At 41.6% G+C, this 9,216-nt stretch overlaps 1 pseudogene; it reads left to right on the top strand.

The window, feature by feature from the left end:
• The first annotated feature begins 403 nt into the window (after positions 1 to 403).
• On the top strand, positions 404 to 8,853 carry LOC141617603 (long-chain-alcohol oxidase FAO1-like; annotated as a pseudogene).
• Positions 8,854 to 9,216: the final 363 nt, after the last annotated feature.

Raw genomic sequence — 9,216 nt, 5'->3', positions numbered from 1 at the left:
TTAAAAAGTCAGAAGTTAATAAAAAGCCACTAGAAACAGAAGCACCAAATTGATGCTTCTGCTTCTACTTCTCCCAAAAACTCTTAGGATTATGGAAACTAAAAAAAAAACTAAAAAGCAGTAGTAGGCCAAACACATCAATTTGTTAAGAAACCACTTTTACAAAAGTTAGGCCAAACAACCACAACTTTTTCAAAAAGTAGTTTATGAAAAAACTCATTCTAGAGAGTAAAAGCTATTTCACATAAACTAGGCCAAACAGCACCATAAAACAATGATAATCGATAACGTCATCTCATTTTCTATTGCCGTTGTCGACCCTAGGTGTTTTAACGGGTTTGATCTCCCATCTAGCTATTTCGTGCCAATATAAATAAGGCAACAAACCCATACAACTTTCGCCATGCACTCAACAAACAACACTTGAACACTTGAAATTAAAACAGGGAAATCAAAAACAAAAACAATGAATAGAGAAAGCCAAAGTCATCCAAAACTAAGGAAATCAAGGGAACAACAACAAAAGAGCAACAAACCAAACGTTTCTTCAACTGAAATGGAGACTTTAACAAGCATTTGTGAAGCAATTTTCCCTCCTCTTGATCCTCCTTCCTCCCTTGATCATCATCAATATCCGATCACTGAATCTACGAAATCTTTCTTCAACTTCTCCGCTTCCCAAAAACATATCCCTTACGCGGTAATATATATATATATATATATATATATATATATATATATATATATATATATATATATATATATATATATATACACCTTTTATACTCGCTTTATTCTAATCATTTTGAGATTAAGACTTTTCGTTATTATGGTTCTTGTTCAGGGCCAATAAGAGCCCTAACCCGCCAAAAAAAAATCTCAAAATTCGCTAAAATTTTGTAAAAGAAAATTGAGGTAATATGCATTTTGTCTACTACCTATATTCTAATCATTTTGAGAATAAGACTTTTCGTTATTATGTTCTTAGACGAGGGCTAACAAGGGTCCTAACCCGCCAAAAGAAAATCGTTGAAATTTTTTGTTGGTCGTGTTCTTGCTAGATCAACCAATTCTTTAATTTAATTTAACCGCTAGAATTTTGTATTCTTTATTTGGTATGTTTAGGTTGCAGGAATGATAGAATCGGGAGCGTTACCCGAAGCAGTGATATTGGTTAGGGTGATCTTATGGATGCTATCAACAAGAATAGGCACATTTTTACTATGTGGATCACTTTGTTTTGGTAAAAAATGGCCTTATATCACAAATTTTCCAAATTTAGCAACTGAAAAAAGAGAGAAAATTCTTCAAAATTGGTCAAGCAACAGGTTCTTCAGTCCTCTTAGATTAGTCTTCTATTTCCTCAAGTGCTTGTGCCTCTACTTTGTCTTTGCCTTGGTAAGTAATCCTCAAATCTTTTATACTTCGTATCAATTACGAGTAATATATAGCAAAAATAGTCAGAGTTCATTGCTTAAAAACTAAATTTTGGTCGTTGTGGGAGCTACTTAATTAAGGTCGAGTTTGAATTTTTACGAAGTTTATCGTACGACTAATATATTCCGTAATAGCGATAAGGTGCAATCATTCAAGGTCCATATTAGTTACTTTCAGGCATTAAAGCATACTTAATGAACACTCTATATTCAGCATTCAACAATAAATTGGAAGAAAGAAAAAAAGAGGCAGAGTAAACATGTGATGGGTTTTGTTGCTTTGTTTGTTTGTCATGCTTTTGTTGCATCATTATAGGAACTAATTTTGGTGATTTAAGTCACTTCCGTATCAATTTGGTAATTCAAATATACCCTTCTACGTGCATAGTTGTTAGCTGTCAATCCTGTCATCAATACTATATATTAAATCCAGAAACCAAGGGACTTCCATGTAATTAAAGAAAGTTATACAAATTAATTATATTATATAGTTTTAAATCACTAGCACCGTGTGATGGACCCGATTAAGGGATCTCAATGCAAATATTATATAGTTTGGGTTAAAATTAAATTATATAGAAGCTTGGTAATTTTCCTAAATATTTGTTAGAGATTAAAACATGATCAATTTCCTTAAAATAAAATAATTAATTAAGATAGTCAATTTCCTTAAAATAAAATAATTAATTAAGGTGGTCAATTTTAAGGAAACTGAAAGAAAGAAGATGCTTGGTAATTTTCCTAAATATTTATAGAAGACTAGAAGATGGTAAATTTCCTTCAAATAAAATAATTAATTAGTATAAACATGCATACTTATGGTATTAATTATATTAAATTTAAAATCAATGCAATTTTATTAAAATTTATTATAGTTTATTAGATGTATAGAGATGTTAATTATTTAATATACAAAAATATAATATAAGTAGGTTATAAATAATTCAAGTTAGATTTCATAATATATAATATTGCATAATTCTTTCGATTTGATTTAATGCATATATGTAATATATTTATATAAATATATAATCCTCTTAAAATTGCATGGCTAAGTAGTAAAAGTAATTTAATCAGTAAAGAAAAAAACTGTAGTAACATTGGATATAAGAATATGATAGTAATCACTCATTTAAATAGTAAAAGTAACAATATTATCAGCGAAATTACTGAAAGTGGTAGAAACAACAACGGGAGTATTGAAATAATCAATATTAATGCAACAATAGTGAAAGTAACAATAATTACGGTGGGAGTAATGAAATTATCAATATTAGTGCGGCAGTGGTGACAATAATAATAACTACGGTGAGAGTAGTGAAAGTAACAATGATTACGGGCATGTAGTGAAATGTTATTACTATTGTTTTATTAATAAGAGTAAAACATTAATAGCGTGAGTATTGAATTTGTCTCAAAATTTATTTTATCGTAATTTTATGACATGTCATAGAAAAATATATTAATGATAAATTTATGGGTTATGCAACTTTAAGTATTTTTATTTAATTAAAAAAAATTTAATGGTAAGTAGAGGTAGCCCGGGCGAAGCCGGGCACCAATACTAGTATTTTATAAAAATCAAGAAACAACCATGTATATTACGACCGTTTTCCATGTTGTGCATCCCATTTAAATTTTAATGATATCGTAATTATGTAATTCTGAGTATGCAATATATAGCCTTATACAAGACCAACTGGTCGTACTTTTGTGTGCATAAGAATTTACGGTGCTCAACGTGAGGTGTTGCAACTGTTCTTAACGTCATAACGTAAGAAAGGAGTTTAGTATCAGCACGCGAAACATATGCAGGGTAAACAATCTTTGTATAATAGAATAGAACGATTGCCATCTCCGGTGGATTCAAGTTATAGAGCTTGTGGTCAACGGACACAAGAATGTTAAGAAAATTTCCCATTTTTCATACCGTGCTTCAATTCTTGTAAAATCTGTAGTTTATGTACAAGAGGGACCTGTGAATTCAATTTAGAACTAACATTGAGTAATCTTTTCGATCCGTTTCTGTCTATTACAAATTTCTTCAAGCTCAAAAAAACCAGCTTGAAATCAGATAATAAAATCAGTTGATAATGAGCAGGTGGATGACAACTGCAGCAATCCAACATGGGAAGCAATAGGCTACAAACCCGAAATCAATGACACTACTACCAATCCTATAAAGGAAAAGAGGCCTTTGGAGAAAGGTATTATTGAGACGCTCTATGAAACTCCATCAACCATTCTCCAATCACTCACTAGCAAAGGACTTGAGGTCACCGAAGACGATCAAAACAATGTCTACAAGATCAACTGTGATGTCGTTATTGTGGGGTCGGGCAGTGGTGGTGCTGTGGCTGCTGCTATTCTAGCCGGGTGTCACGGTCCGCTACTTTTGCCGGACCGTGGCGCGCACCTTTGCCCCTTCTCTAGGCAAGATGCAAGCGACAAGGCTCTTCGTACTAGTGAGGGATCGCCCACTAGCACGATACTCGGGTCTCGGGGGTGTGTGTCGGGAATCCTAGTCACGATTATCAAGTCCGGCACACGAAAGCAATAAAAGTAAGCAATACGATTATTGAAAGCAAGCAACAAGCAACAACAAGCTTTTGGATGAGAAGCGGTTTTTCATTGACTAGCACCTCTCAAAGAGGGAAATTTGATTATTTGGTCCTGGTAGCAGGATACATTGAATTTACAAGTTTAGTTCAGAATAGCGATATACCTATTTATGGAAACCTATTCTAAAACTACTAAGAAAATACTTACTACAAATGTACAAGGAAAATGAAATTACATAAGCATAAAATAAATCTAAGGGCTCAAGTGTGCGGATCGTCACACTCTCCCCACCTAATCTGTTGCGCCCTCGGCAACACAAAAAATCTTGAACGGTGCTTGATGAGACATCCTCGGTGAGCTCGACCGTCCATGCGGTGTTGGGGATTGGCTTGTACAACTCGGCTTGAATGTGCGCTTCGTCCCAAACAATGACCGGCCTCTTCGTCCCCCTCAAGGATAGGTGGAGTTCCTTGACATAGAAGGCGCCCGAACGTCATGTTCTCCAAGTTCACCACGTGCTCCTTGTCTCTCGGAACGCCCACTTTGCCGCCGCTTGAAAAGTGCTCTCTCGGGCTTTCTCCAAGTCGGCCCCAACGGACCTTCGTCTTGTCTCTCGTCACTTCAAAGACTGCATTCAAGGGAATGTGAGATCTCCAGACGCCGAATCGGCATTTCGGCGCGGCCCCCGATGGTACGAGGCCTTCTCTCTTGGGTCGATCGACCCAAAACCAGGACGTCGATTCAACACATCGACGCGGCCCCCTGATGGTACGAGGCCTTATCTCTTGGGTCGACCGACCCGCAAACCAGGACGTCGATTCAGCACATCGACGCGGCCTACTTCTTTGGGCATCTCGGCCCTCATTGTCTACTCCTCGGTGAGGGGGTAGACTCTTCTTTCGTCCCCAGGCCACTTAGCATCGTAGTTAGCCTGAGTCTTGTTCGCCCTCGGCTCCACCGAACCTTTAGGCATTCTCCAAGGCCGCATCCCTTGTTTCGGCATCGGTATCACCCTCATAGCCGAAATTCGATCTCGCCCCTTGTCTTCGTCGCCATCTACCGTATTCACTACGATAGACCCCATTAGTAGCATCGATCCGTCACTCGGTTTCAATACCACCAATGCTTTCGAAAGAACCGCATCCCGAGTACTAACTTGAAGTCATCCAAATGAACGGTGGTGAAGTCGAGCTCCCCTGCCCACTCACCCACTTGAACCGCGACCTTCTTAGCCACTCCTTGGACGCGTCTCATTTTCCCATTGACCGGCTTCAGGCAGCTGTTAGCATCCCGCAGAACTAGCCCCAACCGATCCGCTTCCTCTTTCGTAACAAAGTTATGGGAGGCGCCCGAGTCGATCAAGGCTCGTGCTTGCTTCCCATTCACCATCAAGTCCACGTACATGAGCCCGTTGGATTTCTTGGCGGAGGAATCTTCGTATTTCCCCATCGCGCTGATCCGTTGAAGTGAGCCCATCCGTGGTTGGTCTTCACCATCACTCGAGTCTTCGTTACACTCTTGGTGATAGGTGGCCAACGCCCCATCAAGATGTTCTTGAGCCCCTTTCGGCATCTTCTTGAACATGGCATTGAACTCCGCGTTGTTCGACAAATCGGCCATCTTGTGAGGACCCTTACACACAAAACACGCGAACGGTCTCTTCGTTGTGGAAGCGAAGAGAGTTTCCCGCCTTCGAAGACGAGCTTGAGGGCGAGTTTGTAGTGCTCACCGATTGGGCTTGACTTCCTTGCGAGCGGAACAACCGACTCCCCAACCGAAATGGCGCTGTTTTGTGGCCTTTGTCCATTATACCCACTTTGTGACGTACCAAAGATTCCCCGTTGGTGCCACAACTCTTGGTGCCTCTCGCTCCCCGTGAAAGTCGAGCGGGCGTTCCCGCACCGATATGGCCAAGACGAGTTTTGGGATTCTGCCTCATGACCTCTTGTTGTGCCCACCTCTTCAACCCGTCAATGAATTCGAATGTCCTATCCGTCTCGGACATTTCGCTAATCTCGAGCATGCACGCTGAGAATTCCCGCACATATTCCCGGATTGATTTGGTGTGCTTGATTTCCTTCAACTTCTTCCGAGCAACAAACTCCGTGTTCTCGGGGTAGAAGTGATCCTTCAAGATCTTCTTGAAGTCGGCCCACGATGTTACCGTAATCGTGCCCGCATCGATTTCCTTGTACCTAGCCCTCCACCACATCTTGGCATCGTCGACTAGATACATGCTAGCCGTGACAACTTCCGCGTCTTCGTCGAGCCCACTTACTCGGAAGTATTGCTCCATATCGAAGATAAAGTTATCCACCGCTTTCGAATCCCTCGCCCCATCGTAGGCACGAGGTGGGGGTGCCTTCACCTTATGGCTCCCCATAGATTTCCCGTCATTGCCCACCGCTTTCACGAGCGTGGCACAAGTGTTCTCTAACATCTCGACCTTTCGGTGCAGATGATTGATCTCTTCCTCCCGATCGTCGGGGATCGCACCACTGATCGCTTGGATGCGAATGTCCATCCCGTCTACCTTGGTCTCAAGGTCACAAACCGTCTTTTGCAACTCCTCGAGGCTCGCGGCCATCCGCATCACGATGTCCTCGAGTTTGGGAAGCTTGACGTCGATTGCGTCCTCTAAGGCATCCACTCGGTCCTCGATTGTTTCGCCCATTTTCTCGATCTCGATGAACAAATGCGGCTTGCAGACGCCCGTCCGAAGACCGGGCTCTGATACCAAATGTCACGGTCCGCTACTTTTGCCGGACCGTGGCGCGCACCTTTGCCCCTTCTCTAGGCAAGATGCAAGCGACAAGGCTCTTCGTACTAGTGAGGGATCGCCCACTAGCACGATACTCGGGTCTCGGGGTGTGTGTCGGAATCCTAGTCACGATTATCAAGTCCTAAGCACACGAAAGCAAAAAAGTAAGCAATACGATTATTGAAAGCAAGCAACAAGCAACAACAAGCTTTTGGATGAGAAGCGGTTTTTCATTGACTAGCACCTCTCAAAGAGGGAAATTTGATTATTTGGTCCCGGTAGCGGGATACATTGAATTTACTGTTTTAGTTCGAAATAGCGATATACCTATTTATGGAAACCTATTCTAAAACTACTAAGAAAATACTTACTACAAATGTACAAGGAAAATGAAATTACATAAGCATAAAATAAATCTAAGGGCTCAAGTGTGCGGATCGTCACACCGGGGCAGGCCAAAAGGTAGTGGTCCTGGAGAAAGGAAACTACTACACATCTAGTGATTACTCTTCCCTAGAAGGCCCTTCCATGGGGGAGCTCTACGAGAAAGGTGGTAAAATTCCGACCACCGACGGGTCGGTCATGCTCTCGCGGGGTCCACTGTCGGAGGTGGTACCGCAGATCAATCGGGCTGCAGCTCAACAACACCCGGATGACGTCCTAAAAGAGTGGGCTGAGGTCCATGGGCTGCCCATGTTCAATAGTCCACGGTACAGGTTTGCTATGGAATGTGTAAACCAGAGGCTTGGTGTTACTGAAGGCTGTGTAAAGGAAGGGTTTCAAAACCAGGTCTTGAGAAAAGGGTGCGAGAATCTTGGGTTGGAAGCTGAAAGGGTCCCACGAAACTCGTCCGAGAGTCACTATTGTGGGTCCTGCTATTGTGGATGTAGGTCCGGGGACAAGCAAGGAACTGATGTTACCTGGCTAGTTGATGCAGTCAATATGGGAGCAGTAGTTATTACAGGAACTAAAGCCGATAAGCTTTTGTTTGAAAAAAATGTCATAAATGGAGGCCATAGAGGCAAAAGATGCATTGGAGTTGTAGCAAGTTCTGTGAATGGTAAAATCAAGAGAAAATTTGAGATTAAAGCAAAAGTGACAGTGGCAGCATGTGGTTCATTACTGACACCCTCGCTATTGAGGTCGAGCGGGCTTAGAAACACGCATATTGGGAAGAATCTTCACATTCACCCAAGCCAAATGGTATGGGGGTACTTCCCACAGGAAGGGGATACCCTTAAGTTCGAGGGTACGATTTATGAGGGTGGATTGATTACATCAGCCCACAAGGTTTTATCTGAGCAGCGGTCGTCTACCCCTAGAGCCCTGATTGAGACCCCCGCTCTGGGACCTGCAGGCTGTGCTGCACTATTCCCGTGGGAGTCGGGAATGGAGGTGAAGAAGCGTCTGCTGAGATATTCTAGAACCTCTCATTTGTTTGTAATGATTAGAGACGAAGGATCTGGTGAGGTTAGGTCGGAAATGAGAGTTAGTCATAAATTCACGGATAGAGACCGTGAAAACATGACTGCAGGGCTCAGAAGAGCCTTACAGATACTAATAGCAGCCGGGGCTACTGAGGTAGGTACTTACCGAAGTGATGCGCAGAAATTTGAGTGTAAAGGGAAGAGCAAGGAAGAAATAGAGGAGTTTCTGGGGTCAGTGTTTGCGACCCGAGGACCTATGTCGGTTCATCAGTGGGGAATATGTTGCACTGCGCATCAGATGGGGAGCTGTAGGATGGGGAAGAGTGACAAAGACGGCGCTGTCGACGAGAATGGTGAAAGTTGGGAAGTGGAAGGGTTGTTTGTTTGTGACGGAAGTGTGTTGCCTAGTGCTGTTGGGGTTAATCCCATGATTACCATACAATCTACTGCCTACTGTATTTCAAAAAGACTTGCTGAATCTATGAAGAAGGGAGAGTTCTAGCTTCGAATAATAAGTTAATACCACGCTTGTACCTTGTGGTAATCTTTAGCTACTCATAGTTCCCTCACTCTATGGTATTCGTTCTTCTATGTATGGTTGATAGAGAATTCTGTGGAATGATCTCCTATTCCCAAATAAATTAACATCTTAAATTATACTCTCGAAGTTCTGACATTGTTATTTACAGTTTGAGTTTCAAGTAGCAAAAGAAAAATGCCTTCGTGAATGAACCTTCAGTGCAGTAAGTAGATACGGAGTGGTAACATATGGATGCCTAAATCAAAGCCAAGTGTGTTTACCAATTGTTTTGCCGGAGAAAGGTACCCCCAATAATCTGTAAGAATACTCCTGATTCATACAAAAGAAATGTAATTAGCGCGTCAACAGTTATGACAGGAATTTTTACGCTAGCTACCACAAACCGAGTTCAAAAAATTCAATCAATCAAAGCGTGGAAATGAGGATAGGACTGATACGAGCAATCTGACATGCATGTAGCATGCATTGAGTTAGTTGCGTGCCAATATT

The sequence above is a fragment of the Silene latifolia genome, chromosome X (assembly GCF_048544455.1).
Source record: "Silene latifolia isolate original U9 population chromosome X, ASM4854445v1, whole genome shotgun sequence".
Taxonomy (NCBI): Eukaryota; Viridiplantae; Streptophyta; class Magnoliopsida; order Caryophyllales; family Caryophyllaceae; genus Silene; species Silene latifolia.
Note: the sequence above shows the minus strand (reverse complement) of the source record. Positions and strands in the feature narration are given on the sequence as shown.